The sequence below is a fragment of the Aricia agestis genome, chromosome 5, assembly GCF_905147365.1.
Source record: "Aricia agestis chromosome 5, ilAriAges1.1, whole genome shotgun sequence".
NCBI lineage: Eukaryota > Metazoa > Arthropoda > Insecta > Lepidoptera > Lycaenidae > Aricia > Aricia agestis.
In genome coordinates, this window is record NC_056410.1 from 7,512,990 (window position 1) to 7,532,819 (window position 19,830).

Here is a 19,830-nt window from a genome sequence, read left to right on the forward strand (position 1 = left end):
AAAGAAATGAAATATTCGTGATCATTGTCATTTTTTCTTTGAAGAAAATTTTAAGTTATCGTGTTTTCTCTAGTACGGACACTCGAAAATACAATGCAGTTTCTATGTTTAAAAAATTAAACAATTCGTAGCTTATTATCAATATAAGATAATCTATTTTGCTTTAGTCATAAGCATTAAGCATAATTCATATTTATAATAATTTATATTATGATTATAAAGGAAACTGAGAAACAATCGCCATCGCCATACATTTAGACACATATACACAAGCTTAATATGTCATTATATTATACACGACCGCTTCATTAAAAAAAAAAAATAAGTAAGTATATATCCACACATTTTACCACATTGGAAGAGTCCCTCTCGCAAACTATTCAGGTTAGAAAAAAAATTATGTTAGAAACCTCAATATGATTTTTGAAGACCTATCCATCGATACCCCACACGCATAGGTTAGATGATTGTTTCAGTTGTACGTATGAGGATCCCTTAAATTTTTCATAATTTTTCCATTATTGTATCAAAGTCTTAATGCGGTTTACAGACTACATCTACTTACCAAGTTTTAATAGTCTGTTTGTTTTATAATAAAAGTAGTACATAAAAGAAGTATTTAGTATTCTTACACTTATTCGCAAGCAAACTCAAAGTTCTCAGAATTTAAAACAAAGATGAAATGACGAATCAAAGACGAACCGGATTATTATCTAAAAATAAAATGAAATGAATCTTCGCGTCTCCAGTTATTTTCTTTTCAGCAAAATTATGTTTTTAAGCTGTTATCATATTTTCGTCTGAAATTACTTGGAACTGCTGACCGTTCTAATGGAATATAATTTTACGAAATTTAGATTAAACTCTTTTGCGAAATTTAGATTTTTGTAGTGAGAAAAGTAATTAAAAATTAGAGTATGTAACTTAAATTCTGTAGAATATTATTCTGAACAAGTATCATTAAGTGTCAGACACTTTTCATGGACTAAAACTTTTGTCAGACGCTTTAAAGCTTCACAAAAAATAAATGAACATTACTAATTATTTTGACATGTTTGACTTTTACATATAATAAATTAATGTTATTAAGGTAACTGCTACAAAGTTAAATAGTATGTAACGATTTATTGAAGTAGCGGCACTTTCGTTCATTTACATACATGCTAGTGATCTCGCGCGCCAAACCGCGCGTTCAGGCGGATGCATATAAATCGATCCTTAAGGTTCTAGAAAAACATTGTTGAATTGTAAAAGTATCGAATGATTACTTAAGTCTACGCGATAGGATACACTGAACATAGAAGCCGTTAAATAAAATAGGTCGATTTTTACGACAATGCCTCTCGCTAGCAATTGTATAAAATAAAGCTGTTGATTAAAACTCAAGCTAGTAGCTGTAGTACTAGTAAGTAATTATAGTTGTACTATTACATTATAAATTGCCTAGGTAATTAAAGATCATAAGAACTAGATAGGTACTTATAAAAACATCCTTAACTTTCTTTAAAACCTCAATTTTGACCCCAACAGCCTTTAGTAAGTATTCTACTTTGACAAGTCTACCAAAAATCCTTGGGATTATTATTAATAGAAAACCTGGTATTTTGTATACAATACTAGCTGTCCCGGCAAACGTTGCTTTGTCATAATAGGTATAAAGTATTTTGCCCATATTATTTTATTGAAGTGACTAAAAGTATGTTACCATGGCAACATCCATCGCTATCCCGTCGCACTAACAATGGTCGCCGTCAGTCTCGAGTTGTAATCATTTACTATTATTTATTCAACATATGCACTTATCAATATAAAAAGTACCCAGTAGCCGATTCTTAGACCTACTGAATATGCATAATATAAAATTTGGTTAAGATTAGTAGAGCCGTTTAGGAGGAGTACGCTATCTAACATTGTGACACGAGAATTTTATATATTAGATTATGTAAGTCATATAATAATATGACTTACAAGTCACATAAATGGCATTTATCGGTAACATGACGTTTATGCTCGCACTAAATTACCATCGTATAAATTTTATTAGAAAAGTTATATGACCTGTATCTACCCTATAACATAGCTTATTTTATAACCATCAAGATGTAAGATGATTCCTATGTGCGGACACAACTATAAACATTTCTTTTCTCCCACCGTCTTGTGAATTTTCAATCAGGTTCTATTTGGTCACCATGTCCTGACCCGATTTCAAAATTTTTTACCTTTCCCAAAATGTTTACAATGCCGCTAAAAAAGTTTTCTTTAGAAAAATATGCACCTACATTATGATAAGTACGGTTTGAGTCATTTCAGCAATGTAAATTTTAAACCGAATTAAATACGACAAATTATTTAGTTTTCAGAATTTTGCAGTATACTTTAGTATATTATATTCATACTAATATTATAAATGCGAAAGGGTGTCTGTCTGTCTGTCTGTCTGTTACCTCTTCACCCCCAAACCGCTGAACCGATTTCGCTGAAATTTGGTATGGAGATACTTTGAGTCCCGAGAAAGGACATAGGATACTTTTTGTCCCGGAAAAATGTACGATGTCTGCACAGTAAACTTTTATGATTTGCGCGTAAACTTTTCGATCGATTTTGATGAAATTTGGTATGGAGATATTTTAAGACATAAGAAAGGTCAAGGGATACTTTTTGCCCCGGAAAAATGATATGGTACGTTTAGTGCTAAGTTTTAATTTTCCTTTTTAAGAAAAAAGTGATTAATTAATAGTGAATTTATTCCAACCTTAACTAGACAAAGTTTTCGAGTGTCATTTCATTAATATGTGGGACTTTGCCCTCGGCCCGTACTTGGGGGGGCTGCGCCCTCCCAAACTCAATCTCCTGGGATTGTTGCTTACATCAAAATGGTGTAGCGTTAGTGTTAAGTTTTAATTCTCTTTTGTAGGAATATTGTTATTATTTAAAAGTCAATTTATTCCAACCTAAACTAAACATACAGTTTACGAGTGACCTTTGATCAATATGCAGGGGACTTTTCTGTCGGCAAAAAATTATCCATTTCCGTTAATATACTATGTTAATGCGGACGAAGTCGCGGGCAATAGCTATAATATTATAAAAATACGTTTTAACGCGAGCGAAGCTGCGGGTAAAAGCTAGTTATTTTATAAAGCTGGATGTATATGCGTCCGCTTGAATGCGCGGTTTGACGAATACGACGCGAGATTACAAGTAATTTATGCATAAAACGTTTTATTAGAAAAGAAGCGCGGTTGCGCTGTCATTAATAATTAAATAATTATTGCTTCTGACGCATATAAATCCAGTCCATTGAGGATGTTTGATAGTCTATTTGCCACCAGGTGCCGCTATGTAGCCTTAAGGTCTATCGTGTCAAACTGCTGTCATAGCCCATAGGTCACGATAAAGCTGTCATGTGTCACGATAATAATATGTCTATTAGACACGATAGACCCTGTATGTAGTCTACATAGTGGCGCCTGGTGGCAAATAGAAACACCATCATTAAAGTGTTTGTGAGAACTGAAAATACTTTACAATAATAAAGTATACTAGAGCCTTAACACTAAGATATCACAAACTTAGCCGGTAACTTTTGACAGATAATCAAACTTAGCCGCAATGTAATAAAACTTATTATGATGAAGCGATCACGTTGTATCTAGGTTTAAGATAATAGAACTAGAACTTATCACATAGCCCATAATATTATCCAACAGTTATTATATTATCCATAATTTAAAATATTCTTAAAATATGAGTATTAATATTATTATTATCTACTATAGATGTTCCACCGGACTCAGCTGGCGTAAAAATAATGTCTCGTAGAAACTGTATATTTTTCGTCATTAGTAAAAATCGTTTTTGATAGGCGGGCGCCAGACATGTGATCAAATACGCAAATTCGCCAAGTGTGGCACTGACATTTGCCTATTTGTGCAAAATTATTGCTGGCATTTTCCTATTTGTGCAAAGTTTGCTCAAACTTTGAAGCGCATGTCTGGCGCCGGCTTTATGTAATGGTAAATCAAAAAATAAAATAAAACCTACCTAATTTGGTCGGGCTACATCAAACCCTAATGCCACGCCCCGACTAAAATTGGCTTTATATAAGTAACTCGACAAAATTAATTATCACTCGACAATATTAATTATTACTCGACAAAATAATTATCTTAATATGCGCTTACACGAGCACTAAATTGCGGCAATAATTACTCGGCGACACGAATGGACCGATCGAGCAATCAGTGGATTACTCCACTATGGAGCGATTTCAATAAAATGCGGTAATTATTTCGGCGATATTGCTTCTAATTGCTCCAGATATTTCATATAGCACAATGTCGCAGATATGAATTGACGCATATCCGATTGGCTTATAAATTCCAAGCAATTGTTTTGCGCAATATTACTGCTTGTTGCCGCAAATTGCTTGATGTAGTCGTGACGTCATAGTTGACGAGAATTGATTGGAATTGAGCAATTTTAGTTGCCCGTTTAAGCGTACCTTTATGGTACTTACATCCATCTCTTCCGTCATCACGAACAATCATAACGTTAGAAAAAAAATGGGTGGGGAACTCTGGGACTGCCGCGGTAAAGCTATTGCATAGCATCTAGTCTACTCGCATACGTCTAGTGGCACGCACACAAACACAGTGCCGTAGTCTGCCGAACTGAAACGATGCACGTCTTTCAACACCGTGCAGCTGTGCCGGTCGGATTGGGTGTTAGGTTTATTTTTGTTACGGAATTTCTTGATTCGGTCGCTGTGCTCAAAGCCCGCGATAAAAGCTAAGCAATAGAAAAATAAGTGAGAACCCTCCTCTTTGGAAGTCGGTTAATCGGCAAAGAGTTGAATCGAAAACGGAGGAATTCGCGAGAAACAATAGACATAATATTGTTGCCAGAAATAGGAAAGTGCTTTGTGTAATTACTTTTCTTTGGAATTGTTTGGTGAATTATACTTGCGAGTCACTCAGAACTTGTTAAGAGTTTTTAAGTCCTTGTTTTCTTAACCAAAACATTTTTATTCTGAAAGCAATGAAAGGAAGCTTTAACACAGTTTTTGTGTTATTGTCTTATAATTTCATGGTTTACCTACTTATATCAGAGTCAAGAGTTTTCTTTTTATGGTTCCGTAGTCAACAAGGAACCCTTATAGTTTCGGTCTCTCCGTCCGTCTGTCCGTCTGTCTGTCCGCGGTATTGCTCAGAGACTATAGAACCTACAATGCTGTAAATTGGCGTCACATCCATGACCCAGGAACTTTGAAGTTTTCAAAGTTCCTGGGTGTACAAAAATCTTAAATATAAATAAATGTATAATTTAAAAGTATTTAATATATTTCCGTTGTTTGGTAAGTCCTTCAGGTACCTACTTAGCACGGGGCCAGACTGATGTGGTGTGAAGCGTCCAGTTATTGTAGTTCCATCATAATAATATTTATTATTATGATGGAACTACAATATTTCTAAGCAGTTAGTTTTTTGTTTTATGTTACTTCAACAGAACTGCAAAATAACTAGTAAGTATTCGCAAAAATAATGATATGCTTATGACTGCCTCCCTATGTTTATGCAACGTCTACTGGATTACAACATGATAAAAACATTATAAAATTAATCATTTTACGACTGCTATAAGTACGAATATTTTAGCCACTAAATCGACCGTGACACGATCGCTATACAATTAAAAGTTTTATATTTTGCGCCTATTTCGCGTCAAATAAAGGTTAATACGAATGCTACATAACCAAAAAGGCCAGGACCCCTATCACTAACTTTGTCAAAACCTGAGCTAATCCGTGCAGGTATGTAAACAGTTGTAAAGTGAGTGGTTCTGTTTCGGTATCATTTGCACTTTTACTTCTCAATGGTTTTAACCTGTAATATTTGTCTCTGAACTGGATTAAGAAATGTCAAACACGAACGTCAAATTTGACTAACGGAATTGTTTTTTTTTTAGGAATTGAAATGGCTTAGCCATAACGACTAACGGAAAAATTGTAAATCAAGATGAAAATATAGTTTAAAAAAAGATTGATATTTTTTATTATAAAATATACTATTTTCTAATATATAACGTGGTCAATGTAGGAATAGTTACTTTTGCACCGATTTATTGTATTTAAAGGTAATTATTATAAATGTGTAAATGGTTTTATTTATATTTTTTGGTATTTTATAAGCCCTTTATGAAAACACTGAGAAAATAACACTCCTTCATGTTTATATTATCACAAGCATGGCGATCTAGAGGAGAAATAATTCTCTGACATTGGCAACTAACTGAGTCGGCAATTAAAAAAGAGAAGAAGAAGGAGACAAAAAAAAAAGATAATTAGATATTGTTATTAAGTTTATAGAGATTATGTTTTAAGCAAGAAATTGATAAGTTTATTATATCCTATACCTATTTGATACCTACGCTAAATAATCTACCATGAAAAAGTCTTAGAAATGCATCAAACTTGTGGATTACAATTACATGCATTACAACAGAGTTGATGTCATGAGTTGAACATAGTTTGTTGAACTTGAACTCATTCTTGAACACCTACGTTTTTTTGAGCTTTCAAATAGGTATTATTGTAACATAAACAGGCAATTTATAAGTTTAATAATCCCCTTTTCGTGCCTTGTAAGGCATTTTACATTATTAGTACTGTGTACGCTGAACCAAATATTTTTCAGGATAAAGGATGATTGCTAACACTGAGATACTATAAGTACTACATTTTATAATAAAGAATTGCAAGTGTAATGATGACGAAGTCCTAGGAAGATAATATATATTCACTCAAAAGCTTTAATTAAAAGAAATTTAATAAATACTCGTTTTTAAATGTTTTTTTATTTATTTTCTCACTTAAATATACCTACCTTAGATACATATTCATACACAGCTTTCATCAATAGGTACTACATTTGTCTTAAACCTTATTATCAACCTAGTATCAGATAGGCAAGTGTTAAATCTCTTTTTTATTATACTTATAAAAATATTTATACAGCGGAAATCTTAAACAAGGTCTTGTCACTTAAAATCAAAGAAGATGAATCAAATATCCCTTGTGTAAATATTAATTTATTATTATTAAAGGAGTTCAAATACCAACTTTTGATGAAAGATAAAAACAATATTATAATTTCAGACTTTTATTTGGCAAACCAATAACAATTAGAAACTGCATTGCAAGTTGCAACTATGGGAAATTGCCTGGGATATCTCAGACAGAGAGCGGTCAAGGGTTTTGTGTTCTTTGTGTTGTATTATGTTGTAGAATGCCTCCCGTGTGAGTATCTCTATATACTCACACAGGAGGAGTTCTGAATGTGTCAGAATTGCTCCTCAGTCACACACTGACTGCTCCAACGCAAATGCTTCAACGCGTGACCACTCTGTCTGATAGGTCCCTAAAACGACCACATCTTTTTAAAATGTATAATACATGAGGACTTACTAAAGTCCTTATTACATTAAAATTTAAAATGTATTTTAAATTTTAATGTAAAAATATAAAACTAATATTATTATTATTGAGGTACAAAAGAATTTTTGGTAATAATAATATAAGTTCCAATGAAAATATTATGTTTTATGAACAATAAGTATGTTTGTTATGCAATTTTTGTTATGTCTTTTTGGAAAAAGTACTATAAGTAATGTAGGATTATATTTTTGAGTTTTAGTGACTATTCCCATTATATATTATATCATATTGTAGTCAAGAGAAGTTATAAATGAAAAAGTGCATATGAGAATTTAGCTAATTTGGATTTTATATTATCAATGATTTAACTTTTCTAGTAGTTTAGGTGTATGTGTGTGTGTCAATATTTATTCGTGAATATACATGAATCTAAAGTTTCAAAGGTTGTGTTCTCAAAATTCTTGTTATTGAGAAAGTAATACCTTTGAATTTACCTCTTTGGTGCAGCGTTTATCATGCATGGTAATATTGAATTTACCTCTTTGGTGCAGTGTTTATCATGCATATACCAATAATACTTCAGATTTACAAGGAAATAGTTTGTGAAATAACACAAAAACCTACAATGCAACTATAAGATTGTACCTGTAGGTTTTTGGTGAAAATTCATACTTGTTTTACAGTAAGTAATTATACACAACACTTGTGTTCCTTATACCTTGTATGTGTTTCTTGTGTACTAAATCAATGCAGTCTTAGCTCATCGCACAAATGCAAACCTTATTGTTGACTAGACATATAGGTATACTACACCTCACTTATGTTATTATTCTGAAACCTCACTAACACTAAATGGATTACTAAGGTCTCTACGTTTCTTATGTATCACTTCGTGATTAACTTGAGAATACCTACTTAATCGTTTTCCAAAAATTTGGACACTTCGAATGTTTAGTTTTTTGGTTTTAATAACGAATTATTTTCACTAAAATATATGCTATAGACTAAAATATAACTTATTAAGTAACTAACCAACTAAATAGCAATATAATTTAAGACTAAAAAGTATGTAATATTAATAAATAAAATTACTAAAATGTAAACTATTCAGTAAAAGCTACTCGTTGGTTGGTGTTTATTGAATTGCTGTATTTGACGTAAAAGCAAGCGAGCTTATGTCAGAAGTGTTGTCATGATTCGAAATTATTACTCAGTTAACAATGGAGAAGTGAGTTTTGTGTCACGTGACCACTGACTGGCTGGAAAATAGAGGTCATGGTACCAAAATGCGAGCCAGTCAGTATTCTGGCTGGCTTTAAGAGCTCATGATAGAGGGGCAGACCTCAAGTAATAACCAAAACGTTGTCTCGAAAACTATTTATGACCGAATGTTGCTAGTTGGGATTTACCACAGTACATGTATATGAGTATAGTACGACTATAATATACCTATTACAGATACTATACATACATATTTTCAATCGCTTAAAGCTTGCCCACATTTAACTTTAAGTCATACCTATTTAAATGTGAGCGATAAAGTGTTTATCTATATTATCTATCTATGTATTCTCCATTTACATGTATACATCAAGTATATGGCCGTGCAATTAGTTAATGGAAGAGCTAATTACTATTGGTTTCGTGTTGGAAACCATTTGCATGATATTGGATATACGAAGATGTGTCACTGTCGCGATGTTTATGGCTCTACATTACTAACGGCTGAACACTGAATACTTAAGGGGGCGACTAAACTAAAATAGATGATCATTGATCTTATAATTCATTTTTAGGGTACTGTACCCAAAAGGGTAAAAACGGGACTCTATTACTAAGAATTCGTTGTCTGTCCGTCTGTCTGTCTCCAGGCTATATCTCAAGAACCGCTATAGTTAGACTTTTGAAATTTTCATAAATTGTGTATGTAACCTACCTTTTGTCACTATAATAATTAATAACAAATACTTACTAAAAACAAAATTAAGTTAATATTTAAGTGGGGCATAAATACATAAATATGTACTTAAATATGTACGGGACATAAATGTGTACTTTAATAATTAATAATAATATTTGAATAAAATTAAAAAAATAGGGGGGCTCCCAATTCCCATACAAAAAACACAATCAATCACATTTGGCCTATTTTTGCTCTATAACAGTACGGAACACTTCGTGCGCGAGTCCGACTCGCACTTGGCCGATTATTATACTAAATACGAATCGCTGAATTTTTTAAGGGAGGGACTGTACTAGCGTATTTTATAAATGTATATCTACCGAGTTATCAGGGCGAGCGAAGCGAGCCCTAATATATCCTACAACCTGAGCACTTTTGTGGTACACTTTACAGAAATTTTATCACGCCTATTGATTTGTGCTTTAACATAGTAATTTTTATTTACATGCAGGTGTGTTATCATCGGTCAGTCAAGGTTTGGTTACTATTAAAATAAAATAAAAACTTCCATAAAAAATTATTACCACGCAAAAAAACGATACGAGCTCAAAGCTCGGCTTTTAGCTAGTAATAAGAACAACGTCGTTCTTTTTCTCCTGGCATATGAAATGCGGGCGTTAGTGTGAAGAAAGAAAGTTGTTAGATTTTATCGTTATTCGCCCCCTTAAGTTATATTATTTGTTATATTATGCCATAAAATTTCATTGTAATTTACGTTAAATATGTTATAATATGACCCATAACATTATTTTTGACACAAAATACATTATAAAAAACATCGGTAAACATTTTATCGTTGCTTAAGCGTCTATTAGACCCACATCAATCAATAATGTCACACCCTATATTGTATTCATCAAAATTGCTTTTGACAGTCATATTATGTGCTGGATGGAGCTAAGGCACTTTTCGATATAATGTTCCATTTAATATACTTACCTTGTAGGTACATAATATTATAATGTGTAGGTAATACTTACATATATATAAAAAAGGGGATGAGAAAGAGAGCGATAAAAATTAAATTAAGAAGTCAAAAAATTCAATGGCCAAATTAAAAGTGTTTGTGGGTTCCATAAAAAAAGTACTTTACCGTGAAAAAACCGCAATGCAGCCAAACAGTCAAGATAAAAACATCCTTTCTCAGATCAAGGCTCCATCACAAACAAACCGGCAGGCTTCAGCAATAGAGGCTTTCTTGAGGGAACCATCTCCACAAAAACCAGCAAATAAAAACAAAAGATATAGAGCTGATTTCGGACAAGTGCTCCCGCCAAAACTCAGACTGGCCCAGAACCATGAAGATCATATAATAAATGCCTTCTTCGAGTTCCAGGCGATAATAAGGGCAAATAAGACCATAAAGCTCTTGACCTGCAATAAGATCATGCAGGCCTATCAGCGAAAAAATCAAAAGCTGTTAGAAGTGAGACTCGAGGATGCAAAAGCTGCAATATACGACAATGTCACCTCCACAATAATCGCTGGGGCGATGACAGGGAAGTATATGGCGGCGCTAAGTGCGGACAACAGGTTCGTGGTTCTGGACGAGGATGAATCAAAACGGACGGGAACGCTCAAATACATCACAACATCTGAGGATCCAATAGTGGTAATAGCGGAATTTACCAGAATAATGCTGGAAGACAGGATACTAGAAATGGCAGAAGTCCTATCTGGGGACCCCGAATCCAGCATGGACTGGGACATATTCGCGAAACCCATCAACTACTCGTGGGTCAATGGGGTTCCTGGATGTGGGAAGACAACTTGGATCATTAATAACTTCAATGAGGAAACAGACGTTATAATAACAACGACAATCGAAGCAGCCGAGGATCTAAAGCAAAGGCTATCGCTACGAACTGGCAACAAAGTTAAAGATAAAGTTCGTACCATGGCCTCTTTGCTGGTAAATGGGACAAAAGGAACCTACAAAAGGTTGATAGTTGACGAGGCCCTCATGAACCGTTTCGGCTCAATCGTCATGGCGAATCAGTTAACAGGCGCCAACGATGTCATCCTCATTGGAGATATTAACCAACTTCCGTTTATAGAGCGTGAAAACCTCTTTAAACTTAATTACAATCGTCCAAACCTGGTAACCAGCATCACTCAGGAGTTGTCTTGCACACACAGGAGCCCTATGGATGTGGCATACGCCTTAAGCATGGTCTATAATAACATCTATTCATCGAAGGAAATTGTGTGGTCAATAAAGCTAATGAAGTATACAGGAACGAGAATACCTAAAACCGATCTAAATACAGGGTATTTATCTTGTCCACACACAAGAGGAGAAAGCAGCCCTCACTAATACAGGCTATGGATCGGGAATGGACTCTCGCGTCCTCACAATCCATGAAGCTCAGGGATTAACATCCTTCGGTGATCATCATACAGACCAAGTCCCGAAAGCTGGCAATCCATGACAGCGTTCCTCATGCAGTTGTAGCTATATCCCGGCACACTAACACCTGTGTCTATTACACTGACACTGATGGAGACGCTGTGGCAAGCTTCATAAAAAGAGCCACGTAGGTGTCAACCGAACACATAAAATATTATAACATAAAAATGGCTATAAAAGACAGGAACGATAAAGTCCTAACCCACATGGCGGATACATTCGACACAGAACGATATGTCTTTAACAACCTAGAAACTCCACCCAGCTTGAGTGACCCCTCTCCACCAAGCCAATGTCACAACATCAAAAGGCAAAGGGTGGAGCAGCATAAAATCTAAGGAAATCAAAAAAAAATAATATCTGATCTACGTATCGATCATATTAAACATTCAATACGTAGCCACGTATCGACGTTTTTCTTTGCAATTTTTTTAAAGAGAAGGCTTGAAATGAAAGAAGCTTAATGCTTAAAAAATTACTCTTTGAGCGCTGCTATTTTCATAGTGGACTCTATACAAGACCCATACACACCCTGAAGTATTATCACTTAGTTTCGTTACACCCTGTATAACTACTCCCGCTATGCTCCATGAGATAATTACTACTACACTTATTATTTGTTCAGGCAGCTTTCATGCGAGATTTAGAGGTCGTCATACAACTACATGACTAAAGTAGTGTTACGGTTTTGGATTGTACCATCCAGGAAATTGATTTCTAAGCAGTTGACAGACGTCATTTGGTCGGATCCTGTCAATTTAATGTAAATCGTAATCCGTCGGCTGAGTTTGATGTAACGCGACCAAACTTATGCGTGGGAGAGCCATGCTTCGGCACGAATGGGCCGGCTCGACCGGAGAAATACCACGTCCTCACAGAAAACCGGCGTGAAACAGCGCTTCCGCTGTCTTTCGCCGAGTGAGTGAGTTTACCGGAGGCCCAATCCCCTACCCTATTTCCTTCCCTACCCTCCCCTATTCCCTTCCCTTCCCATCCCTACCCTCCTCTATTACCCTATTCCCTGTTAAAAGGCCGGCAACGCACCTGCAGGTCTTCTGATGCTGCGAGTGTCCATGGGCGACGGAAGTTGTTTTTCATCAGGTGACCCGTTTGTTCGTTTGCCCCCTTATATCATAAAAAAATATATAGTAGATCCCCCATCTGCCTAGGAATCAACTGAGTAGTACTTAATTATTAAGCGAATATAGAAATATTCGTAGAAATATTAAGCAGAAGCAATCTAATGCAGAATATGTTAAGCAGAAGTTTAATATAATATACTGCATTTGTCATGTCTTTATTTCCAAGTCACTTGCAGCCTGCAGTATAATAATAAAGGCAAGAATGAGCATTCTTTATGCCAGGTGCAAAACATCCGTTGCGGTACATATTTTCAATTAAAACTTTTAATTAAAATCTTTTCTGCAATACTTTTTGCTTTAAACTTTTATATGGAAATCTGTCGTGGCATCTGCACAATGCAGATTTTCATATTAAAGTTAAAAACAAAAAATGGTTGATGTATATAGGTTAAGTAAAACGAGCTTCTATGGTTGGTCTTTAATTGAACAAAATAAAGTGTGTTTACACCTTGTTAATTTTATTAATAATAATAATTATTATTATAACTCCCGCACCGGTTTTGGTGACGGAGGCCAGGTGTGCAGGAGTAATTTTATAGTGCTCAGGTGTGTGCGCAGTACTTGGTACTACTAATATAATATATTCTGTGTCAGTACATATTAAGAGCACTCTTCCTTTACTCTCTTAATCCAGTAGGACGGACGACTGACACGACTGGCGAAAGATCAGGCGCAGGACCGACTTTTTACATGCCCATCCAACGCATGGATCATCTTAGTTGTCACACAATCAGGTGATCGGCCTGCATGGGCTGTCGGTAGCTCAAGCCGGGGGTCGCGGGTTCGAATCCCGCCGACGGAACAAAAAGTTTTCAAAGTTCCTGGGTCGTGGAAGTGTATTATATTATAATAAAAATCTTAAATATATATATATATATATATATATATATATATATATATATATATATATATATATATATATATATATATATATATATATATATATATATATATATATATATATATATATATATATATATATATATATATATATATATATATATATATATATATATATATATATATAGGACTTAAGTTACGGGTACCAGACAACGGAAATATATTTAATACTTTTATAATATATATATCAGTCCTTCAGGTACTTAGCACATCGAGAAGCGTCCATAGATATTATTATTATATTATTATTATTATCCTAACCAAACTTGGAAATAACATGTTTCCAACGCGGGAATCGAACCTACCTCCGATTCAAGGGCGAGGCTTTTAACCACTGGACCACGAAGGCGTTGAAGTTGAGAATTTCAATTAGAAGACCATACGAAACGCAAATAATATTATCATCCGCCTATTGATTCTGCTGGGCAAAGTTCTCCCTCTTTCCTTCCTGTGATGTCTTTGGTCACTCTTTGTCGAACGAATCCAGTTCGTCCTACCACCTTTTCTTGGGTCGGCCTCTGGTACGCCGGAAAGTCGCTAGCCACTGCGAATGCACTTCCGGGTGCATACGAAAGACGTGCCCTGCCCAGCTCCACTTTACACAATATAATTAAATACTAATTAATTTAAAAATTCATACTCATATTATTACAAACGCGAAAGTGTGTCTGTCTGTCTGTCTGTCTGTTCTTCACGCCCAAGCCGCTGAACCTCTTCACGCCCAAGCCGCTGAACAGATTTTTGTAGTAAAATTTGGTAGGTATGCAGATAGGTTGAGTCCGAGGAAAGGACATAGGATACTTTTATTCCGAAAAATGTACGGTTCTCGCGTGATAAACGGGCGGGCCCCCTTATTTTTATAAAATAAGGGGGCAAACGAACAAACGAGTAACTTGATGAAAAGCAACCCCCGCCGCCCATGGACACTCGCAACATCAGAAGAGCTACAGGTGCGTTGCCGGCCTTTTAAGGGTCAATTCAGACCGCAACGTGACGAAGCGAGACGCGACGCGACGCGACCTAAATTTGTATGGATTTGACAGATGTCGTCGGCGTGAGACGTCTTGCGAATCTGTCAAATCCATACTAATTTAGAAATGCATCTACGCGTCACGTTGCGGTCTGAATTGACCCTTAGAGGGAATAGGGTAATAGGGTAGGGGCGGGTAGGGAACGGAAAAGGGAGGGTAGGGAAAGGAATAGGGTAGGGGATTGGACCTCCGGTAAACTCACTCACTGGGCGAAACACAGCGCAAGCGCTGTTTCACGCCGGTTTTCTGTGAGCCCGTGGTATTCCTCCGGTCGAGGTGGCCCATTCGTGCCGAAGCATGGCTCTTCCACGTAAAGATCTACAACATACTTGATAAACTTTCATTATAAAAGCATAATATTATTATCAAAGGTTTATTTTTATATTATGCTTTTTTCTAGGCCGCTTTTGTTATTATTATTATTATTATATTCGTACTCCGTACAATAAACAACATGAATTATTTTCCAGAAATATTTCAATACAAAATATGTGACATACAATTTTATTTCATAATCACATTATAATTAACTAATTGGTGACATGTCAGACACTTTGTTTGATTAACTGGGACTGCCATAATAGTTTGTATCATTTAATTATGTCAAACTCAGTGTTCAAATTAATTTAATTAATGAAATTTAAACTATGGACACGTGCACTGTCATAATCCATAGACATAATATCTACTAGATGACGCCCGCAACTCCGTTGCGCCAAAATTCGTTTAACCCTGGCTCACTAACCTTAATTTGGAGTAAACATAATCACTAAATTTTACGACGAATTAAAACACGAAAAAAAGTAATAATCATCTTTATTTATGAAACTAAATGATCTTAATTATAAGTCTTATTTCTCTTTTAATAAAATAAAACATAAATGAAACAAAAAAAAATATTCCGAGCAATGATTACACATAGGAACAATATGCTCTCTGCAAATCGCTTTATTGCAGCTCTTGCAGAAGTTAGTCGTCATACGACGTTTTTTTGCAGGACAGTAGCTGCAAGTTTTGCGACTTTTAACAACGGGTTGATCAGATTATTCCTGAGAGTCTTCAACTTTTAAGATCTCTGCGATGATCTGCTTCAAATTTCGTAGCAAAGTTACAGTCTGATATCTCTCTTGCAACCAAGGCTTCATCAGTTCGTATGTAGTACTTTTTTCGTACGTAGGTAGTTCTATTTTTTCTGGAATTTCTTATGACCAAATAAGCCGCACATATTCCACCCAGTAAAACGTTCTCGTCGCACATGTTACAATAATCTGACATACACTGCAACTGAAGAAAAATGACAATGTTGGCGTTGCGGTCGTTAATTCAAGTATTGAAAGCGCCAAACGAAAGTTGAATACAAAGAAGATGACGAAAATTGAAGACGAAAGCGCATAGTGTGGACATAGCTAATATTTATTTATTTATTTATTTATTTATACTTTTGCACAATGTTAGTACATAGGCGGACTTAATGCCAGATGGCATTCTCTACCAGTCAACCTTTAGGTGTTCAGAAACAAAATTGTGTAGGTGCCAAAAATGCGAAAAGATGTAAAGAAAATAAACAAAATGCAATCTGAATTTAGGATCATAAGTAAGCATTTCACAAAGCGCATAGTGTGGACATAGCTAATATTATATTATGTAAGGTGGGAAGTTTTTTATATTATCCATTTTTGTTCTTTTGGGATCTAAAAAAAAATCACTTTTGAATGGTAGAGCATATTTTAATTATCTTATTTAGTGGCCAGATCAGTAATTTTTTGACTGCGAATGCAAGAAATAAAATCTTCTGCCTTTATTGCTAATTTCTAAACAATAATGATTTCCTCTTATCTTCCCAAAGTCCCTTATCCCTTAAGGCCGTCGCCCGAGCAAACGACCTTGATCATACATTTGCCGCGTTGCCAAGATCGCACCAAAACCCTATTTTTTTATATAACTTTCAAAATTGACCTAAAAATATTAAAACGTGGAATATGTAGTTTATGATATCCGATCTATTGGCGTGCGTTTCAAATAAAAGTAATTTGTAAATACTAGGGAAGTGCTGAATGTATGCTTGAATTTAAATAAATTTGTATTACTTTGGCAGCTGATATCATGAGTATAATAAACAAAAATAGGAAATTAATAACGTAGAAAGGAATGTTCGTATACTGAAGATAATTGGTGTATTTTTATTATAATTTTGTAGCTTTCAAAATATGAGTTGTAAAGCTCTAAAAAGCGGTAAATTACGGCATCTCCGTAGGGGGACCGCCTTAAGGCTTAAGCCACAAAGTGCTGGCGGTTGCTGGGATTAACGCAACTTACGAATTACAAACTTCATTTTGTAACTAAATTAGTGGCCAGACCTTGTCTTGTTAAAATTTTTAATGTTTTATATATGTTATAAGTTATAAGTATTTGTTATAAGTAGCTTTTTTGCGCATAAATTCGTTTATTGCGTGTATCTTTTGTCTCAACAATCAACATAAATTATTTGAAGTCCTTCACGGTACAGTTTCTTTTTATCTAAATCGGCTCAGTTGTTTTAGCATAGGTAACAGACAGCCAGTTAGACACACTTTAACATTATATAATTATGTGAAGAATTAAATTAAATTATTATAAGGGGTTTTCCAATAAAGACTTGACAATTTTTTTCAAAATAAAATTAATTTTCAAAATTTTTATTATCGAATTGAAGTACAATAAAAACGTTTTTTAATGAAACACGACTTCACTCATATGGTCACTGCAGGCCCGATTGCAGCGATAATTCCTTGAACCCAATTTTCTATGACTTTTGCCACACATTTCGGCTATTTCGCGTTTAATTTTGGCTCTGAGCTCTTCCAACGGCGTCAGCTTATCCAACAACTTGACGCAGCCCCTTAGAAAAAAATCTAGAGACGTTAAATCGCACGAAAGGGGCGATTAATCGTCCTATTGAAATCACGTAGGTACTGTCCAAGTCCATATCTTCTAATTTGGGCCAAAATAATTCATAATTATAGCTAATCTGTCTGTCTGCTAGGGCGATAATTAAGATCGAAAATCAGAGTTAACGCTCTTAAAGTAGCGGCCACCGACTCCGAATTTCTGTAGTAAATTTTTAAGATTTGCAGACGTTGTTCGTTCGTGTACTTCACCATGATAAAAATGTTATGTCTAATGAGTAAAATGACTGTAACAGTTGGACGTTAAATGCAAGTTAAATGAAAGGGCGCACCCTTTCATTTAACGTCCAACTGTCATTTGACACTTGACAACTTTGAATTTAGTTTGTGGACGCATCCACAAACTAAATTCAAAGTTGTCAAGTCCCTATTAGAAAACCCTTTACTTACGGCCGTTCCCAATATTTGATCTATCTCTGGTTTTGCCCTACTAAAGATAGGAATAACTCACATTAGACATTAGAGACATATATTTTATGTCAATTGTGAGCTATTCCTATCTCTAGTAGGGCAAAAGCAGAGATAGATCAAATATTGGTAATGGCCGTTAGGAAAATATCGTTTTTCTAATAAAATGTCCAATTTGTCATTTTCTTAGTAAATATATTTTTTCATACAAAATCAATCTAGGTGCTAAATTCAATTCTTGATTAAAACAAAAATGATTGATTGATCGGCCTATACTGAAATTATATCTCAAGATTCTCAACTGACAAGAAATGTCAAAAAGATGAATCAACTTACCAAAGTTTGTCCAACTTTTCCCAATCACTTAAAAGTTATTTACGGCTAACATAAACTTTTATTCCCTAATCATGTGAATAATCCCGCACTAGTTCAAAGTAACTCACGAAGTATATCGTAGACGAGATTTTCAGAATGTGATCGACATGCGACCGCAACGAAAGCAGGAGAGGAACTGAAAGTGCGCTGAAATACAACCAGCATTCAGACTTATTTTGCCTGCAAGAAGCTCTTATGCCGATAACATAAGGTTTATAGTGATCGAAGCTGAGACAAAATAACTAAATGGATGTATTTTACAACCTTCCCTGTCATGTTATTCAACACCATTAAGACATTGAAAATGGAGCATCCCAAGCTTTGTTCTAATAAAATATATATCGGATATCTAACGGCAGTTTCGGAGTTTAATTACATCTTTTAATTAATCCCGAAAGGTATATTTATGTAAATTTTTAAAAGGTTTTTTAACAAAGTCAATTTTTTATACAGTTTCTTAAAGGTTGCGTCTTCACTCTACGTTCCTACCACCATTTCAGCACGAACTTGCCTGACGTACCGGCATAAGAAACTTGTGCGCAGCCGTCTTTTACCAAAGATATGAAAAAGTTTTCTATTAGCTACTAGGACTTTCAGTTTAAAAGCAAGCGATGAATCTGTCGACAGTTTAAAAACTTTATGAATTTTCCAAATTGCTTATTTGTAAAGTATTTTAATACGTTTCATAATTAGTAATCTATTGATTTTGTAGGTTCAATAATTTAACTTTTGTACAGAGTACAACGATTTTGCTACTATTTCTAACAACAGAAATATTTTCACTGTCTTATCAAAAAGGTATATTTAACAAACTACTATTTCATTAAGGCACATTTTTCAAATTTTTTATTATGATTAAAATATTACGACACACAGCCTGCATATTAAGAATACAAAACCTTGTAACATGTTAATTAATTAAAGGGAATAAAAGCCTTATTCATTTGTTAAAAGTAATTTTGTGAATTTGGGACCTTTTTTATAAATATGTCACGCACAGCTTTTAGGGGTTCGTTTATGAGTGAAGCCACATTGCTGTGGTCCGTTGCGAATTTAACTGTGTCGTCGCAGCATCAGCACTGCGTTTTACTTTATATGAATTATATTATGATATTATGCCGTATAAATACGTTGCTTCATTGGAAGCGATGTTACAATAGATTAACTTAACAAAAAGAGCTGAAGTCACAGTGCGGCGTGTTCTGATTTACCAATACT

General features: G+C 34.7%; 1 protein-coding gene across 1 annotated transcript in view; it reads right to left on the bottom strand.

Moving 5' to 3' along the window:
• LOC121727288 overlaps positions 1-18,677 on the bottom strand; it is a 63,005-nt gene extending 44,328 nt beyond the window's left edge. Inside the window, exon 1 of the mRNA XM_042115023.1 lies at positions 18,574-18,677. The gene's annotated coding sequence lies outside the window, so the exon portion shown is untranslated. The remainder of the gene's footprint in view (positions 1-18,573) is intronic.
• Positions 18,678-19,830: the final 1,153 nt, after the last annotated feature.